We start from the raw sequence: 19,463 nt of genomic DNA on the forward strand, positions 1-19,463 counted from the left end.
ACCCCCCAGCAATCAAAGACAGTAAGGTGGAAACTGCAATGGCATTATGAAAATCCAAACCCCTCAAGGACATATATTTACATAATGCTTTAAGACTTTATCATGTGGATTGAGTGGTCCATCTGGGTGATCCATTTGAAGCTAGAATAATGAACCCTCAGAATTCCAGGCCTAGTTTTCTCAAATGGATCTGTGATTAAAAGTCAAGTAAGCACAGCCAGAAATGGGAACTATCAGCTGTGGTGTCTATACCTCGAACACTCAAGCTTGAGAAACTCTTCTCTGCCTGATATCTCAACGCTGCTAGAGCCATTGTACCATGACTGCTTTTTCTGTCATAAGATCTGAGTTAGATGCCAGGAGTAAGTCAAATATCTGATTCCCAGCTCCAAATTACAACTCTAATTTCCACATTGAGTCTCTTGGTTAATAGGTATCTTAAATATGTCATGTCTAAAATGTTACTAATTTCCACCCCTCTAATATTCAAAATCCATTCCTTATCACTCTTTTTTTTTGTTTTTAAGTTTTAATTTGCCAGAGGTTGTATGTGCTCGTGGGAGAAAGAGAGGAGTGAGAGAGTAAGAAAAAGGGAAAATGAAAAAGTACCCCTCCCCCCCATGGAGAAAGGTCACACTGCAATTACTCCTCCTCCATTTCTTTCCCCCTTTGGAGTTTAGGCACTAATGCACAAGAACTTGAACTGAGCAGTCAGCCTGTGGGATCCAGCACAGGTAACCACCAGACCACAGGCTGTCCCTCCTCTTACTCTTATCTATGTTGTCATCCACCACCAACCCAACAGCTCAGACAAATAATCTAAAGAATGTTCTTGATTTGGGACCAGCAGATGATGTAATGGCTATATCGCTGGACTCCCATATAATCAACTGCGGTTTGAGTCCTGGACCCGGTAGCTTAAACTCACACCAGGCACATGTGCGTGCCCAAGATCCTGAGAGGAGAATGGAGGAAAAGAGATTATGGTGTGGCCATCCCTCTGGGGCATGATTTCTCACTTTCTGTATCTCTGTCTGTTTTTCTGGCAAGCACATGCATCCTATAGCAAAAAAAGAAAGAAAGAAAGAAAGAAAGAAAGAAAGAAAGAATGTTCTTGATTTAAACCCCTAAATCAAATTCCTCAGTACATTTTTTTAAAGAAGTACTTATTTTAATTTTTATTTGTTCATTCATTTATTTTAATTTGACCACACACACACACACACACACACACACACACACACACACAGAGACAGAGAGACAGAGAGAGAGAGAAGGAGAGAAGGAAATCAAGAAAGCAAGCCACCAAGTCCAGGACTCAAACCATGGTCAGCTATGTGGGAGTGTCCAGCGCCTTAACCACCACACCACCTGCTGTCCCCAATATTTTAAGCCACTGTACTCCAAAGTCTGTCCCAAATTCTTTCACTCTTTTCCATCTCTACTATCGTTACTGATGCAGGGACGAGGGGGTATAGAGGTGATCTGGCCTGGCAAGCACAGTGAGACACGGGTTCTTGTGTGTAGTAGACAAAGGTAAGCAAGAATTAGAGACATGGATGTAGGTAAGCAAGTGGAGTTTATTAAGAAAGAGAAAGAACCAGAGCTCCCAAGCAGAGTGCAGGTCCTGAGTGGGCTGCCAATGAAGAGCTAGGTGAGGGGTTTTTATCTGGGTCAGAGGGCTTAGTCTGTGCTTGTTTTCTTGTGCATACATTCCCCTCATGGTGAGGGTCATATACTAGATGAGTTGGGTTATTTTTCTCCTAATTTTGGAGTGGGTAGAAGGAGAAGAGACTCTATTTGCCTAAAAGCTTTGGTCCATAAAAGACCATTATCTTCTTCCTGGAATATGGTGAGACCAGGAAAAAAAGTCTCTGTCTTAAGTCACTCATTAAGTCACTGCTGCAAACTGTCTCTGTGAGCAAATAGTTCAGCAACAGCTGAGCTATTGTGTTTTTATCCCAAAACGTAGCCATTTGGAGATTTCATCTTGGGCCTAAACCTTAACTATTGGATCGTAGTCATGAAAGTTATGATGGATTTTTGCATAGAAAAGCATAGAAACATATATCATAACTTTCCCAAAGATACATTTTTAGGGTTCCTGTCTCCTATCTCACACTTTTTTTTTTTAAAGAGATTTTTGCTATTGAGCATGTCCAATCGCCAGAGACACAGAGAGACAGAAATCGAGGAATCACTCCCCAGGGAGGATGACCATGCCGCAATCCCTTCTACTCCACTAAGTCACTGGTCTCCCATGTAGTTACATGGGTTTTTATAAGGCTTTTATAATGAAGTAGTGGTTAATGGCCACAAGAATTCTTGGTTTGGGACCAGCAGTTGGCATAACGGCTATGTTGCTGGACTCCCATGTGGTCGACTGCAGTTCGAGTCCTGGACCAGGTGGCTTAAACTCGCAGGGCACGTATGTGTGCATGCCCAAGATTCCGAGAGGAGAATGAAGGAGAAGGGATTGCAACGTGGCCATCCTCCCTTGGGGGGTGATCTCTCGCTTTCTGTCTCTCTGCCTCCCTCTGGCAAGCGCATGCACCTTATAGCAAAAACCACTCCAAAAAGAAAAAAAGAAAAAAAAAAAAAGAATTCTTACATCATTTAGCCTCTTGGTGTAGGTGTCCTTTGACCTTAATTGTAGCCCTTTGCCACCAACTGTTCTTTCAATAGTATTTTTCATGTATTTTGGGCCTATCTGTGTATCTCATAGTTACTAGATTTCTGAGTTAGGCGTTGTCTGGGCATTGGCCCTGGCTTTAATTGTTTCAACTAATAGCCCATAATGTTAATTTTGACCAGAGGGACAAAGGGCAGGGAAGAATGTGACTTCCATTAAGTTTAAGTGGGTTGACTGGTTTCACAGTGCTTTTCTCTCAGTGTTCCATCATGGCTCCCCTTCTGTTACTTATTGTACCTAACTGCGTAGGCAGAGTCTACCTTCTTACCACTACCGCCTGAATGATGCAGGAGTTTTCTAACTTGGGACCTTAATTTTACTCCTGAGGTTTTCTCTGTTTCATTTTCCATTCAACAGGCAGGACAGCATCCCACGAAGGCAGCATACAGCACATGTTGCTGAGCATTATGGTGTGATTATCAAAGAGTACTAAGCAAAGTGCCATCAATATCTAAGTCATCCTTTTACTTTTGTTCACTTGGACATGGAAATGGACATCTAGATTAACTGTGTTTAGTTAGGATCACAGTAAGGCAAATCAGCACTCTTGGAAAATTGAAGTAAAAATAATTAGTGTACACATTGCAATATTCACAATTTTTTTTCTGCTCTGCAGTTAACAGTGCATGGTGAGAAGATATGCATGGACATGTTTTGAAGTGTGTCAACCTTTTAAATAAGTTAAATCTTAATCCCCTGGGTGAAAGAAACCATTGATGGAGTGAAGGTTCAGGTGGATTCAATCTGTAGTATGTGCAATAAAGAAATCACATAAAAATGATGATAGATGTAGATATTTAGCCAATTATAAATGACATGTGTGAAAAATATTAATAGTCATACTGGTTTATGGTTATTGCTTTGGAAGGTACAGGGCTGAAAAGTCTTTTTGACCAAGAAGAAAGTCATATGGGTCATAAAAAGGAAAAAGTTTACCAAGGATACTTACGTTACAGAGGAAATGACCTGCTTAGTAACTGAGAGAGGAACTTACCAGCTTCTAGCAAAATATAAATTTCTTAGGCCTTTCTTATTTCATTCTGTTTGGAGTCTCTTCTAAAAAAGTTATTGAGGGAACCAGCAGTTAGCGTAATGGCTATGTCACTGGACTCCCCTGTAGTCGACCATGGTTCGTGTCCCACACCCGGTGGCTTAAAACTCACGCCGGGCGCATGTGCATGCGTGCCCAAGATCCTGAGAGGAGAATGGAGGAGAAGGGATTGCGGCATGACCATCCCCCCCGGGGGGTGATTTCTCACTTTCTGTCTCTATGTCTCTCTCTGTCTGTCTGGCGAGCGCACGCGCCCTGTAGCGAAAAACCTCTTAAAAAAAAAAAGTTATTGATGGTTGTATCTACAAGGATGATATGTACAATTAGAGGTTATATTTTTCTTATTTATAAACAAAAAAGAACTGAAGCTAGGACCAACTCTTTTGAATATGTTAGTAACTTAGTTTAGCTCCATAATACAGCAGGTAAGCACTGTAAAGAGGAAGCCAAGTCCCTCATGGCAAACTATGGAGTTACACCGCAGTTCTCTTTTTCTGTTTCCATATCTTCATCTTGATTCTCCAGGATCACGGGCATGCATACATTCCACCTGAAGTAAGTTCCATATTTTCCCCCAAAGAATTATTTAACTTTATTTACTTATTATTGTTATTCAATTTGACCAGAGAGAGACATAGAGAGAGAAAGAGGGGAATGAGAAAACAAGTCACCAGGTCCAGAACTCAAGCCATGGTCAGCCCTGTGGGAGTCCAGTGTCTTTTTTTTTTTTAATTATTTATTCATTTTTATTCATTCATTCATTTTATTTTGATTTGACCAGAGAGAGACACAGAGAGAAAGAGAAGGAAAGTGAGAAAGCAAGCCATCAGGTCCAGGACTCGAACTGTGGTCAGCCATGTGGGAGTGTCCAGCGTCTTAACCACCACGCCACCTGCTGGTCCCGGGAGTCCAGTGTCTTAACCACTACTCCACCTGCCAGCCCACCATCTGTTTGTTTGTTTTTTAGTGCCACAGATTGCCCATACCTGAGGGAGTTCAACTCCCAGCCCTGGTGGCTCAAAAAGCATACCTAGAGATTGTATGCATGCACATGATTCTGGAGAATCAGGATGGAGATTGGTTAAAAAAAAAAGAGAGAGAGAGAGAGAATTGTGGTGTGACCCCATGGGGTTAGGAGTTGGGGAGCACTTTTTCTCTCTCAGGCATGTGCAATCTCTGGCATTAAAAAAAAAAAAAAAGAAGAAGGAACTTTCCTCAGATGGAATAAATTTAAACTAAATTCAAGTAACTGATTCATAGTATTGCTTTTATAGTTTTCCCTCTGAATTTTGAATTTCCCACCTAGTGTCAAGAAAGGTCATTAAAATTGTTAACAAAGACTGATCTGAATCAGAGAATGATTAAGAGTTGCCAAAAATAGTGTTTTTTCCTATTTGTGGTCTTCTATATTTATCCTGACCTAGATAAAAATTTGTGTTGTAGTTTACTTTTTAAATAGTCTTTTAATTTTTAATGTATCCTCTGCATGAAAAATGAAGAGATGATTATTTATTGTAAGTTGGTAATGATGCCATGCTTCAGTTATGCCAATCTTGGCAGCTAACTCAACATCAGATGGGGATTCTCTATTTGAGTTTCAAAACACTTTGTGATATTGTCTAGAACTACTTCCAGATTCATTATAAAATGCTAAAACAAACTAATAAAAAATAAAGACCTTCCAATTAATTTAAGTTCACTTTAATCTTAGAGCCTTTGACACACTCTTAGAAAGAAGAAGAAAGAGACCAGCAGATGACATAAAAGTTACGTCACTGGACTCTCATGTACTCAGCCATGGTTTGAGTCCCAGACCCAGTGGCTTAAAACCATGCCAGGCATGTGTGCATGTGTGTCCAAAATCCCAAGAGGAGAATGGAGGAGAAGGGTTGCAGTGTGGCTATCCCCCTTGGGAGCTGATTTCTCACTTTCTGTCTCTCAGGTGAGTGAACGTTACTATATCAAAAAACCTCTCAAAAAAAGAAAGAAAGAACGATAGAAAGAAATGAAGAAGAGAGAGTTTTTAACTCAAATAAATAAAGAAGGGCCAAAGAATCAAAGGACTAGTGTCTTAGTCCATTTTTTTGTTGCTAATGGAAATAACTAAGCCTGGATGATTTACAAGGAAAGAAAAACTTTATTGACTCATAATTCTGGTGGCTAAAGTTATCACAAAATGGCAGAAGACAGAACTTTGAGCAGAGCAGAGAGCATGGTCTGGATCCATGTTATTTTTTTTGTCTCATTATGGTCTCATTTCCTCTGCTTATAAACCCACCAGAACTCAATCATAGAGACCCTACCCTGATGATACTATCATGCCCAAAGGTCCCCTCCTAGGACATTATAAAAGGATTAAGTCTTCACTAAAGCCTTTACAATAACAACCAAAGCCCTACACAGGAACCATTGAGGGACATCTCAACATTGCCCACCAAGACTGAATTCTAAAATGTGAACCTATGAGGGACAAATCATTTCCAAACTCTAACAGCTAGGTTCCTTTCAGTCCTAGTTCTGGTACTTTTCCACAGGGTGACCTATATATAATACAAGTCATTGACCACCTCTGAGTTTCATTTTGTTTTCTTCAAAATAGAAAACATCCCACTGACTTCCCACAGTTGCTTTGAGACTTAAGCAGGACAATGGATGTGAAAATACACTGTACTGTACAAATATAAGACATTATTAAAACCTTTGTGGGAGGACATATTTTAGGAAAGGTGTTTCCTGTAAAATAATTTTATTTTAAAATATATTTTAAACAAATACATATTTTAAGTATCTTTTCAATTTTTAAGTTTTCAGTTGAACATTAACAGACAAACGTTTTGAATAGAATTATAGAAGGAAATCATGATATAAAACTTCAAAGGAAAGTTGACATTCTGAACTTATTAGAGAATACAATGAAATTTATACAGTAAATGAGAGTCAATTCATTAGATGAAGATGAAAATGGATCCTCAAAATGGAAATACAAGAGTCTGAGCATTCCAATGAGTGAAAAATTTTGAAATGTCTTATTAGATGAAAGAAAAACTGACAACTATATACTTTATACTGGCCTGATTTTTAGGAGCTTTGGGATTTATGTATATAGATATTAATTTTGCCATAAGGCATATGTGCTCGGCAGAGAAAGAGAGGAAGAGAACATAACCTCAGTGTGGTGTGGTCAAACTGCAATCGCTTCTCCTCCATTTTCCTATCCTATCGAGATTTGAGGTACACATGCACATGTACCCAGCCTGTTTTTCAAGCCTCTGGGGCTCGGATTTGAACCATACAATCAGCCATGTGGGATCTGGCTCTCTTAACCACCAGATCACAGGGCTGATCCTATTTTTTCTATTTTTATTCACTATGATGCAACGGGTAAGACAATATGAAAACAATGGGGGCTGGCAGGTGGCGTGGTAGTTAAGAGTGCTGGACGCCCCACATGGTTGACCGTTGTTCGACTCCTGGACCTGGCAACTTGCTTTCTCACTTTCCATTTCTCTCTCTGTACCTCTCTGGTCAAATTAAAATAAATATATAAAATAAATAAAGTTAAATAAAATAATTTAAAAAAAATAAAAACAATGTGAATGCTTCCTTCACCTAAGGCAGGGAACAATTACCTTGACTTAATATAAGTAAAGAGAGATCTCAGGGCCAGCAGGTACCATGATGGTTAAGGCCAACAGCAATTCTAGTCTTGACCTGGTGGTTTGCTTTCTCATTTTCCCTCTTTCTCTCTCTGGTGAGTACATATGCCCTATAACAAAACTTAAAATAATAATAAATAAAATAAATAAATAAAAATGTTTTTTAGAAAAGTCCATCAAATGACTCATGTTTTTAGAAAAGTCCATCAAGGGAACCAGCAGTTAGTGTAATGGCTATGTCACTGAACTCCCACGTAGTTGACCGTGGTTCGTGTCCCGGACCCGGTAGCTTAAAACTCACACCGGGCGCGTGTGCGTGCGTGCCTAAGATCCCGAGAGGAGAATGGAGGAGAAGGGATTGTGGTGGGACCATCCCCCCTGGGGGGTGATTTCTCGCTTTCTGTCTCTATGTCTCTCTCTGTCTGGCGAGCGCACACGCCCTAGAGTGAAAAATTCTCCAAAATAATAAAGAAAGAAAAGTCCATCAAATGACTAGTCTTGCACTCATACAGAGGATTGGAGAATGAATATACATTCATGTTTTAAGTTTTGTGTATGTATCTTTTTTTAAAACATAATTTTACTTTAAATGAATTTTCATTGTTAAGTAAGCAACTACCAGTCCTACTTATTTCAAAAAACAATTTCATATGTTTCTCCATAGGGCTATCTAGGGCCAATAATTTGAACCATGGCGAGACAGATGCTGACTCGGTATAAATAATTTCTAATTATTTATTATGTAATTATGTCCAGAAAATATTTTCTTGGTTGATAATTCTGTGGTTGGAAGGTTTTTGAAAGAGGCTGATATGTATTTGTTAGTGATGCTCATTCATCCTTTCACTTGTGTATTGACCTATTCATCGAAAAATACTGAGCACCAAATGTGTGTTCACACACAGATGATACGACAGGACATTCTGTGGTGAACCACAAAGGGAAACAAGCTCCAGGAGCTTAGTCTAGAAATCTTAGGTCTGGATGGTAGAGGGGATACAAGGAAGAAATGACTAAACATAGTATCTATTGTACATTGTTTTTCAATGTGGAAAGCTTCATCTGGACTCTTGTTAGAAGTGCAGAATTCCATTTTAACAAAATCTCAAGGCGGTCTAGTATGTGAAAAACACTATTCTAGGTTCCTTTCTAATTCTGCAGTTACATTTTTTCTATGTATCTTCACCCTCCATTCTAATAATGAGAGACCCTGGAAGAAGTAAATGACAATATGAGGCTTACAATCATAGTGTGTCTTTCTTTTTTTATTTTAAGGATCATTTATTTCATTTTACTTTTTTTTTTTTTACTTATTATTATTATTATCATTTTTAAATTTGACCAGAGAGATAGAGAAAAAGAGAGAGGGAAAATTAGAAAGCAAGCCACCAGGTCTGGGACTTGAACCATGGTTGACCACATGGGAGCCCAACACCTTAACCATCACACCATGTGCCAGCCCCCATAGCATGTCTTTCTAATATGGGCCCCGATTTTCATGATGTACCTCAGTCTGAACCTAGAGTTTCCAGGCCATTCTGAATAAAGTCTTATGTCCAAATGCCTCTTTCCTGACCTGTGCTATTGACAGCCTTAGTGCTACATCTCTGTTCTTCACTAGCCCAGCATCTGACTGACTTTAGGATTCTACAAATAGGTAAGGATTAAATCAAACAAATCAAGCGAGCAAGAAAATCTTATTTATAGTTGAGTCATTCCAACATTGATAACTTTCTAATGTTTTACACTTATCGAAGGAAACCTGAATTTAACTTAAAAATTAAATCAAACATATGCACACACATACACATGCAAGATACATCAGAATGTGTCATCTTCTGCTTGACATCTCCAATGTCTGTTATTAGAATGAAAATTCAAACCCCTTACTATAGCCCCAGGGTTTTTATAAATAAAATAATAAATAAAACTAAATAAGTAATAAATAATACTAAATACTAAATAATACTGGGGCCAGCAGGTGGAGTGGTGGTTAAGGCGCTGTATTCCCACATGGCTGACCATGGTTCAAGTTCCGAACCTGGCAGCTTAAAAATCACACCAGACACGTGTGCATGCGTGTCCAAAGTCCCAGGAAAAGAGTGGAGGAGAAGGGATTGCAGCATGACTACTCCCCACCTCCCAGAGATGATTTCTCACTTTTATCACTTTCCCTCTTTCTGTGTCTCTTTGGTGGGTAAATGTACTCTATGTCAAAAAATCTAAAATAAAATTAAAAATATAAAGAAATACTACTAACTAAGGCCAGCAGGTGGGATGGTGGTTGGGGACACTGGATTCCCACATGGCTTACCACAGTTCGAGTGCTGGACCTGGCAGCTTGCTTTCTCCCTTTCCCTTTCTCTCTCTGGCCAAATTAAATAATAATAATAATAAATGGAATTAGATAAATAATTCTTTAAAAAAATGAAAGAACTACTACTAACCATTCCTCAAGCATCATTTCATTATCCCCCTTGCTCCCTACACACTAGTCATCTTTCTTGTCAGTTACTAGAGCTTTTTCTGCATTAGGACCTTTGTGCGTGTAGTTCTCCTGCCCAGGTAACTCTCTCCTGGCTCTTATGGAACTGTTTTCTCATCACCAAAGTATCAGTTCAAGAATCACATTTTCAGTAAGGACTTCCGTAACACTCCCTTCCATCTAAAGCAGTTTCTTCCATTATTCCCTCTCATAGTTTACTTTCTTCGTTGCTGTTCATTAATAATCTCTGTGAATTTTATCAGGTTTTACTTTTTCTTTTTTCCTTTAAATACAAGGTCTGGGGGCTGGCAGGTGTGTGGTGATTAAGGGCACTGGACTCCCATATGGCTGACCACGATTTGAGTCCCAGACCTGGCGGCTTGCTTTCTCTCTCTCTCTCTCTCTGGTCAAATTAAAAATAAATAAATAAATAAACAAATAAAATTAAATAAAATAATTCTTTAAACAAAAAAATACAGGGTCTGGACCAGGCAGTGGTGCGGTAGCGAAGATGGTTGGATCCCTCATGTCTGACTGTACCCAACCCTAGTCAAATCCTGTCCCCAGAGGCTTGAGAAATAGGCCGAGCATGTGTTACTTACCCTCTCTTTTTCTCTCTTAGGCAAGCATGCACTTCCTCTGGCAAATTTAAAAAAGAAAAAAAAAGTAAGGTAGTTGGAAATAAAAGAAAGATGATACATTTTCTTTTTAGGGCCGTGATATCTGTTTTGTCAGCTGTAACCTTGATATCACTACAGGTAGGCTTCAGCACAGTTTTTTCCTTTTAAGTAGATGACATCATTTTAGTACGATTTTTTTTCCTTTTTAAATGTCTAACAGTGCTATTAATCAAACACAAGGCCTAGGAAGTGAGTTGGTGTCTTCTTGTCCTTTCTGGGTTTCCTGATTGGAAGGCTCACCCTTGGCCTATGATCGCATCCACTTGGCAGAAAGTCAGCTTATGTGATGGCTAAGGGCATAACCTGATTCTTTTCTTGGTGGAATTACCGCCTTCCCCAGAAGTACAATATAAATGAAAGTGATGTGTCAAATAAACCTGTAGCTAATATTTCTCCTAATACTGTAAATGCTCCCCTAGCTCATGTCTGAGGAATAGAGCGAGCAACATGGGAGGTTAACATCAATTACGGCATCAGCTCAATGAGCTGATCAGCCTGTTACTTCACTTGGCTGGCAGAGCTCATTTTCTTTCTTTCTTTTTTTTTTTTTTTTGAGAGGTTTTTGCTATAGGGCACGTGCGCTTGCCAGAAAGACAGAGGGAGATAGAGAGACAGAAAGCGAGAAATCACCTCCCAGGGGGATGGCCATGTTGCAATCCCTTCTCCTCCATTCTCCTTTTGGGATCTTGTGTGCATGCACATGTGCCCAGCGTGAGTTTAAGCCACTGGGTCTGGGACTCGAACCACAGTCGACTACATGGGAGTCCAGCGACATAGCCATTATGTCAACTGCTGGTCCCCAGAGCTCATTTTCTTTACTAAGTTGAGGTTCTTGGAAGGTAAAAATATTATCCTCTTTTGTGCACATATATTCTGACCACCTAATAGATGTATAATATTACTGGGCTAATTTTGTATCATGAAGGGCTGGCCCATAACCTTTATTTTTTAAAAAAATAAAATCAAAGTAATATGTGAAAGAACATTAAGATGAGAATCCAGGGGCTGGCCCCATAGCCTAGGGGTTAAGGGAGCTGGATCCCACTTGCTAACTGCAGGTCAGATCCTGGCCCTTACAGTTTGAAAAGCACATCAGGTGCAGGTGCATGCATGCCACAACCCCAAGAGGATGGGGAAATCGGAGGAGAAGGTAGTGCAGTGTGGTCACACCCCTTTGGAGGAATGCTTTCTTTCTCTCTGTCTCTCTCTAGTGAATGTGTCTGCCTTCTGGCAATTAAAAAATAATAACAATTTTTTAAAAGATGAGAATCTGGAAACATGAGTTCTAACCAGCATCTCTTATAAATAAGATGAATTCTGGAAGTTACTTAACTTCTATTCTCAATGAGGTATTTAGGTAGGAAATTTTATGATTTAATTCCAAGGTTCTTATACACAATTTTACAGAAAAATTAGAAAATGTTGGGGTTGGGACCAGCAGTTAGCATAATGGCTATGTTGCTCAACTCTCATGTAGGGTTACAAGTAAGAGGTCAAAGGTGACAGAGTGGATGCACCTGTCTTTTCCTTTCTTTCCTAACACTCAGATCTGGCCTTGAATTGTGCAAGGGTGATATGGACATCATGCCAAGCTTGAGTGCTTGCTGTGGCTTCCATAGAGAGGCTTCTCCATGTTCTCTGGCAGGTGGTTTATACATGGAGAAAGGTTAGGGGAGCCTTTTCCCTGCTACCCATTTCCTAGAGAAAAGAGCTCTCACTGGATGGTTCTCGAATCAGCCTCACTCAGTGGAGCAGGGCCAGTGATTCTGTAGTATAATCGACCAGAGAGTGGTCTTTATTGGGCAGCAGGAAAAGCCCAAATAAATCTTTCAAATATATTGGTGGAAGGAACTATAGACTAATTTCTGAATTATATAATAACCCTCCTCTGGTATCTGAGACCAGATGTTTAAATAAATAAGTTAAAACTAAATCAGCTCCAATGTTGTGACTGTGAAACTTGAGATAATTTCTTTAATCAGCCATCCAAAGCATTACATCTCCTTTGTGTTCTGACCTAGAAGTGGATATCTTTCACTGTGACTTTCAGAGTCCTTTGGTGATAAGAGATTTTCAGTATCAGTGAATATAAATTTAAGTTTTATTACTGAATTTTCTGGAGATGAATTAATGAAAACCTCTGGGTCCCATTTCACTGTGGAAGCAACTGCTGAGATTTAAAAATTGTTGAAGGATTTGGGGAAAAAATATAGAGCTATATCATTTAATTTTAAAATATATTTTAGAAGAAACCGACCTATTAAAATTTAAAAGGGAACTTCAAAACTCAAATCTTCAACCCACAATTTTTTCTTTTCAGATTGCTAAATGCTCTTTATCTTCCCTTCACATAAAAAATATTAAGTACGGGGAACCAGCAGTTAGTGTAATGGCTATGTCGCTGGATTCCCACGTAGTCGACCGCAGTTCGCGTCCCGGACCCAGTGGCTTAAAACTCACGCCGGGCACGTGTGTGTGCGTGCCCAAGATCCCGAGAGGAGAATGGAGGAGAAGGGATTGCGGCGTGACCATCCCCCGTGGGGGGTGACTTCTCGCTTTCTGTCTCTATGTCTCTCTCTCTGTCTGGCAAGTGCACGCTCCCTATAGCAAAAACCTCTCAAAAAAAAATATTAAGTACGTAGGTAGGGAACTGCTCTACTTCTATAATTATCAAGGATTCAAAGATGAGTATAAACATACAAACTAGCATGACTGACTTGAAGTTGCTAATGAACAAAATAATTTTATGAATCCAAATTATAATATTAGAATTAGGAATTATTGTTTGGGGATTAACCTTTGACAGTACCTTAGACTCACAATTGCTGAATCAGTTGGCTCTTGAGAAAGCAGATGAGCAATGATTGGGATCTTAGTGCAATAGGCAATGATTTGTTCTAGATTGGTGGTTATAAACCCTAGCTATATACTAAAATCACACCTGAGAGAGACATTTAAACAGTATTGATGCCCAGGTCCCACCCCTGAGGTTCTGATTTAATTTGTCTATGAAGGTGTACTGTTTAACATCATATTTTTGCAAAACTACTCCTGCCCCAACCATACCATCCAGATGTTTCTAATGTGTAGTCAGGTTAAAAACTCCTTGTCTTAGTCTGATTGCACTACTATAATTAAATGTCACAAACTGGGTGGATTATAAGCAACAGAAAATTATTTCTCATAGTATAGATTCAACAGTGGGTGCGTGCACTCCTCAGAGAGAGACAGAGAAAAAGGGGAAAGCAGAAAGCACCCCCATTGGGGAATGCCATCTCACAATCCCTTCTCCATTTCTCCTTTTGGGATTTTGGGTATGCACACACATGTGCCAGCATGTTTTTCAACTGTGTGGCTGGTGATAGCTGGCCCCTAAGTGGTTATTTATAATTGATATAAGCAATAAAGAGTGACAAGAGCACTTCTAAAATATTTATTTTATAATAATTGATTTTAATTACTATTCTCTGGCTTTAATGGTTTAGAAAATTAAAATTACTGTGGGGTCAGTTGGTGGCATAGTGGTTAAGGCACTGGACTTCCACATGACTGATCCCGGTTTGAGTTACAGACTTGGCAGCCTGAAAATCATACCAGTTGCATCTGCATGCATGCCCAAAATCCCAGGACAAGAATGGAGGAGAAGGGATTACAGAGTGGCCATCTCCCTGGGGGTCGAGTTATCATTTTCCCTCTTACTGCCTCTCTTTGTCTTGCTCCAGGAGTACACACACCCTATGGCAAAAATCTTAATAAAAAAAAAATATTAAGCAAAGCTGAAATCGCATCTACACAGTGGTACAGGTGAAAATCAGAGATATATGTAAAAATGAGATATAGATCAGCAACAAGAGAACTGTTTTTTTAAGCTTTCTTTCTTTCTTTCATAGCAATAGAAATAAAAGAGACAGAGACAGAAAGACTGGTCACACCATGATCCACCCTCTGCTTCAGCTAGCCCTGGATCATGGGCTCACAGTTGCCTGGAATGTTCAGAGAGGTCTCTGGACATGAACCCCTGGTAATAGAATGAAATGTATATAGAAACACTCTCACCTTAGAGAAGAGGTGTCATCCATCCTTTGGGTCGTTGGGAAAGTCATGGCATTTTTGCATAGAAAAACATAGAAAAATGCATCATGAATTTCCCAGTGACCTAATATTACTTCTTGAAAGTTGATATATATCATTGTGGCTCCATGCTTTCCTTCATTCCATTCTTCTTTGCCTGTGTTGCAATGTGGTTCCTGGATTTCAAAGCGCCACCAGAAACAACACCAAAGGAAGAATCCTCATAGGTCAGGATGCTACCAAGAGTGAGGGAGCACTTGTATAACTCAGTGTCTTTTGGTAGTTAGTTTTATTGTCTGCTTGCATCTTTGATGAGAAAGCTGATGACAAACAGGATAGTGAAAAACATTTTTGTTACATGTGAAAAGTCTATACTGAAGGTCAAGGGAGGGAGGAAAAGGCTAAGGAGGGGAAGTCCACATGGAGAATTGTGATGGCAGTAGCCACTGTAGACTGTTGGACTGATAAGGAATTTACTTCACAGATGCTGTATTGAATCTATGTAGTTCACAGATGCTGTATTGAATCTATGTAGATCTCCCTGTGGCTGGTACGGTAATGTGATTGTCTCCTTTATTCTGTCTGTGCCATATTCCTAATAAAGTCTTCTAAATAGACCTTAATTTAGTGGTGCAGCCAGTCGTATGCTGAACTAACGTTGGAAGTCATTTGACTGACCGTGGGCTCAGATCCCGAGTCAACTTGAAATCATGCCAGGTGTGTGCACACCAAGATCCTGAGGAATCGGAGAGCTAGAGATGGGAATTGTGGCATGACAAGACCATATCAAGGATGCGTGCCTCTCCTCCTCTCTGTCTTGTGCGTTCGCACACACACTCAGTCCTGAATATAGAAAAGCAATGCGACTTATGAAAATATTAAGATATGAAGAACACTCTTCCTCAGTTGGCGCTCATCAAGGGGAGGGCATGTTCAGCTCAGGTGCCAAGATCATGAAGTCCAAAGGCGAGAAGCCGAATGAGTTTGAGTCAGGCATCTCTCAGGCTCTAGTGGAGCCCGAGATGAACTCAGGCCTGAAGGCACAGCTCAGGGAGCTGAATATCATGACAGTCAAGGAAATCAAAATTGTGGTAGTCAGAAAGCTATCATAATCTTTGTTCCTGTTTCTCAACTGAAGTCCTTCCAGAAAATCCAAGTGTGGCTAGTAAATGAACTAGAGAAAAAGTTCAGTGGGAAGCATGTGGTCTTTATTGCTTAGAGGAGATTTCTTAGCCGACTTGAAAAATCCCTATGAAAAATAAGCAAAAGTGTCACAGAAGTCGGACTCTCACAGTCGTGCAGGATGTGATCCTAGAGGACTTGGTCTTCCCCAGTGAAATTGTGAGCGAGCAGATCTGCGTGAAGCTGGACGGCAGCCGGTGCATCCAGGTTCACCTGGACAAAGCCCAGCAGAACAACATGGTGCACGAGGTCGAAACTTTTTCTGGTGTCTACAAGAAGCGCGTGGGCAAGGATGTTAATTTTCAATTCCCAGAGTTTCAGTTGTAGAGAAAAATTACTAAATAAAGTATCCTTACAGTTAAAAATAAAAAGGTATGAAGTAACTACACAATTTATTGGGTTGTTGGAAAAGTCGTGACCTATTTTCCTATGTATTTTCTGTGCAGGAGTGTGTCATGGGTGTGTCCAACCACCCAATAGAATTAGAATAATTTATTAGTGAGGTGATAGTGTAGCAGGCCGGTTTAAGGTTTAATAGGACTGCAGCCAATTTGAAATTAAGAAAGGCCTCTAACAAGAATAGTCCGACCAAATGCTGAGTCATAGGGAGATCTATTTGAGAAATTGTCAGATGAGAAACCAGGAATATATATTTGAGGTAAAACAGGAATTAGGATAATTATTCAGGGGAAAGTGATTGATTCTGATTGATTATAGTAAGGAATGATTTGTACTTGCCTGTATCTTGTACCTATAAATACTGAGAACATGTTGTACTTTTCCAAACAGTTTGACGCACTTGCTGACTTGTCTCCCTGAAACTGGTTACAGAATAAACGCCCTTCTTTTCCAGCCTCTGCCTCTTGTTTCAAAGTCCATGAGAAGAAACAACCTGACTTAAGTTTGGCTGGTAACAATAGAACTCAGGAAGGACTGGAATATAAGAAGAAATCATTTTAGTAATAAAGTCCAATCAAGAAGGGATATAAGTGCAAATAATATAATAGATAATGCCATAATACATTAAAAGAAGAGGAAAAAATTTTAAATCAAGCAGAATAGAGTAAGAAGATTAAAAAAAAAAAGATCTGAGAGAAAAACAGTGGATGTAAAAGAAGAGCAAAAATAACCTAACATGTAACAGTGTCCTAAAGAGGAAACTTTAAGTAATGACTACGCATTGAAACATAGGAGATTTTAAATATACACAGATAGGTAGGTAGATAGATAATAGTAGAAAATGGTAAGCTCTAGGGACGAGCTGCTGCCATGGTGTGTAAGGCAGATGGATCCCACATGTTCGTGCCGTTTGAATCCCAGACCTGGTGGCTTGTAAACACACAGTGTGCCTGACTTGCATGCCTAAAACCCTGAGAAGAGGGAGAAATTGAGGAAAGGGGATGTGGCATGACTACCCCAGGAGGAGTTCTTTCTCACATTCTTCCTCTCTTAGCCAAGTGCATACCCTCTGGCAAATTAAAAAAAAAATAAAATATTTCTTAAAATATCAATTTTTATAGATTTGACTTTGAAAACCATGAAAAAATTAAATAATTATTAAACAAAATTAAGTTTTCAACATATTTTCTTTTCTTTTTTTTTTGGAGAGGTTTTTGCTTTAGGGCGCGTGCGCTCGCCAGACAGATAGAGAGAGACATAGAGACAGAAAGCGAGAAATCACCCCCTAGGGGGGATGGTCACGCCGCAATCCCTTCTCCTCCATTCTCCTCTCGGGATCTTGGGCACGCATGCACACGTGCCTGGCACGAGTTGGAAGCCACTGGGTCCGAGACTCGAACCGCGGTCGACTACATGGGAGTCCAGCGACATAGCCATTATGCTAACTGCTGGTTCCCTCAACATATTTTCTTAAAGTAAAAAAATAAATAAATAAATAAATGTATCTAATTGGTGGCATGATCATGCAGAGAGGAGCTATTCCAAATGTCTATTTACTATAATAATATTTTAAACATTTATTTATTTAATTTAATTTATTATTATTATTATAATTCAATTTGACCAGAGAGAGAAAGGGAAAGCAAGAAAGTAGCCTGCCAGGTTGGGGACTTGAATCTCAGTTAGCCCCATGGGAGGCCAGTGCCTTAATCACCAGGCCATCTGCCAGACCCACTATAATAATATTTTATACATTAAGAATGGAATATATTACAAAGACAAAAGATATACAAATCAGAAAAATAACCATTTAAATGGTCTTATTAGTATAGTGTTGATCTTTTTTTTTTGAGAAGTTTTTGCTATAGGGCGCGTGCGCTCGCCAGACAGACAGAGACAGAGACAGAAAGCGAGAAATCACCCCCCAGGGGGGATGGCCACGCCGTAATCCCTTCTCCTCCATTCTCCTCTCAGGATCTTGGGCACGCATGAACACGCGCCCGGCGTGAGTTTTAAGCCACTGGGTCTGGGATGTGAACCGCAGTCGACTACATGGGAGTCCAGCGACATAGCCATTACACTAACTGCTGGTTCCTATAGTGTTGATCTTATTATTCTGAGACTTAAATGTGCATTGTGGGATAAAGTAACTGAGCAATTATGTACTGTCTTAACTCTGTCATTCTTGATGTTATTGAGAACTGGGATTTAGAGCACGGGAGAAAGGAGATACAGATGTAATATAGGAAAGGTTAAATAAAAACCTCATAGCCATTGTGATGGCTAATTCTCTGTCTCAACCTAATCTGGTCCCAATTAGGGGTGGCTGGTTATTTGGTCAAATGTTATTAAGGTGTTACTGTGGGAGTGTTTTTGGATGAGATTAACATTTAAATTTGTAGAGTAATTAAAGCAGAATGCACTCCTTAAAGTGGGTAGCATCATCCTATCAGTTAAAAGCCTGAATATAACAAAAAGACTGGCTCCATGGCTCCTGAGAACTAGTGATTTCAGGGGAAAAAAAAGAGAAATGAAGATTTTCTACTGATAATTCAGCCTCCAGCCCACAAACTCAATTGGTAGGGAGCCCTTCTAGACTTTTCTCTGTCTTTGTCCCTGTCTTTTCTTTTTTTGTAACTTTTCCTTTAAAAAATTTTTTAAGGTAAAGTATTTTCTCAGCTTTCAGCCCCACCTTTATCTTGCTAATAATCCCCTTTCCCCCCTCTCACCCAGGAGAGGCAAGGGGCAGGCCTTCAGAAGAAGATTTCTCTATGGCTCCTGAGAACTAGCAATTTCACGTGAAGCTCTCATGAGCCCCATGGTTTTCTATTTTCTGCTTTTAAAAAAAAAATTGGGGGGGGTGTTGTTTTTTTTCTTTTTCTGTTTTTCTGTTGTTTTTTTTTCTGTCTGTTTCTCTCCCCCCCCCTTTATCTCATCACTCTGGTCCTCAATCTCCATTCACTGTGTCTCTAGACAGATCTAAGGGAACCACAGCCAAACATCCAAATACTGTTTGGGGTAACATATTCCTCAATATCCACTGAATCTGCTGCACAAAGGGATTAAAAATAGGACAGCAAAGAGATTCCAGATCTCCTCCTTCTGCACACTCCTGAATGCTCAGATTGAACTTGAAGAATTAGGAAGGGAACCAGCAGTTAGCGTAATGGCTATGTCGCTGGATTCCCACGTGGTCAACCGCGGTTCGCTTCTCGGACCCGGTGGCTTAAAACTCACGCCGGGCGCG

At 39.8% G+C, this 19,463-nt stretch overlaps 1 long non-coding RNA gene and 1 pseudogene across 2 annotated transcripts in view; one reads left to right on the top strand and one right to left on the bottom strand.

Moving 5' to 3' along the window:
• LOC106735458 (uncharacterized) overlaps positions 1 to 19,463 on the bottom strand; it is a 116,144-nt gene that overhangs the window by 9,406 nt on the left and 87,275 nt on the right. Inside the window, exon 3 of one of the 2 annotated variants that reach the window (XR_003550323.1) lies at positions 16,559 to 16,750. The exons of the other annotated variant lie outside the window; for it this stretch is intronic. This is a non-coding gene — a long non-coding RNA (uncharacterized LOC106735458). Of the gene's footprint in view, positions 1 to 16,558; positions 16,751 to 19,463 lie in introns of those variants that run through there. 2 annotated transcript variants of the gene reach the window in all.
• LOC102478019 (40S ribosomal protein S7 pseudogene) lies at positions 15,552 to 16,144 on the top strand (annotated as a pseudogene).

This window comes from Tupaia chinensis, unplaced genomic scaffold, assembly GCF_000334495.1.
Source record: "Tupaia chinensis unplaced genomic scaffold, TupChi_1.0 Scaffold000399_1, whole genome shotgun sequence".
NCBI lineage: Eukaryota > Metazoa > Chordata > Mammalia > Scandentia > Tupaiidae > Tupaia > Tupaia belangeri.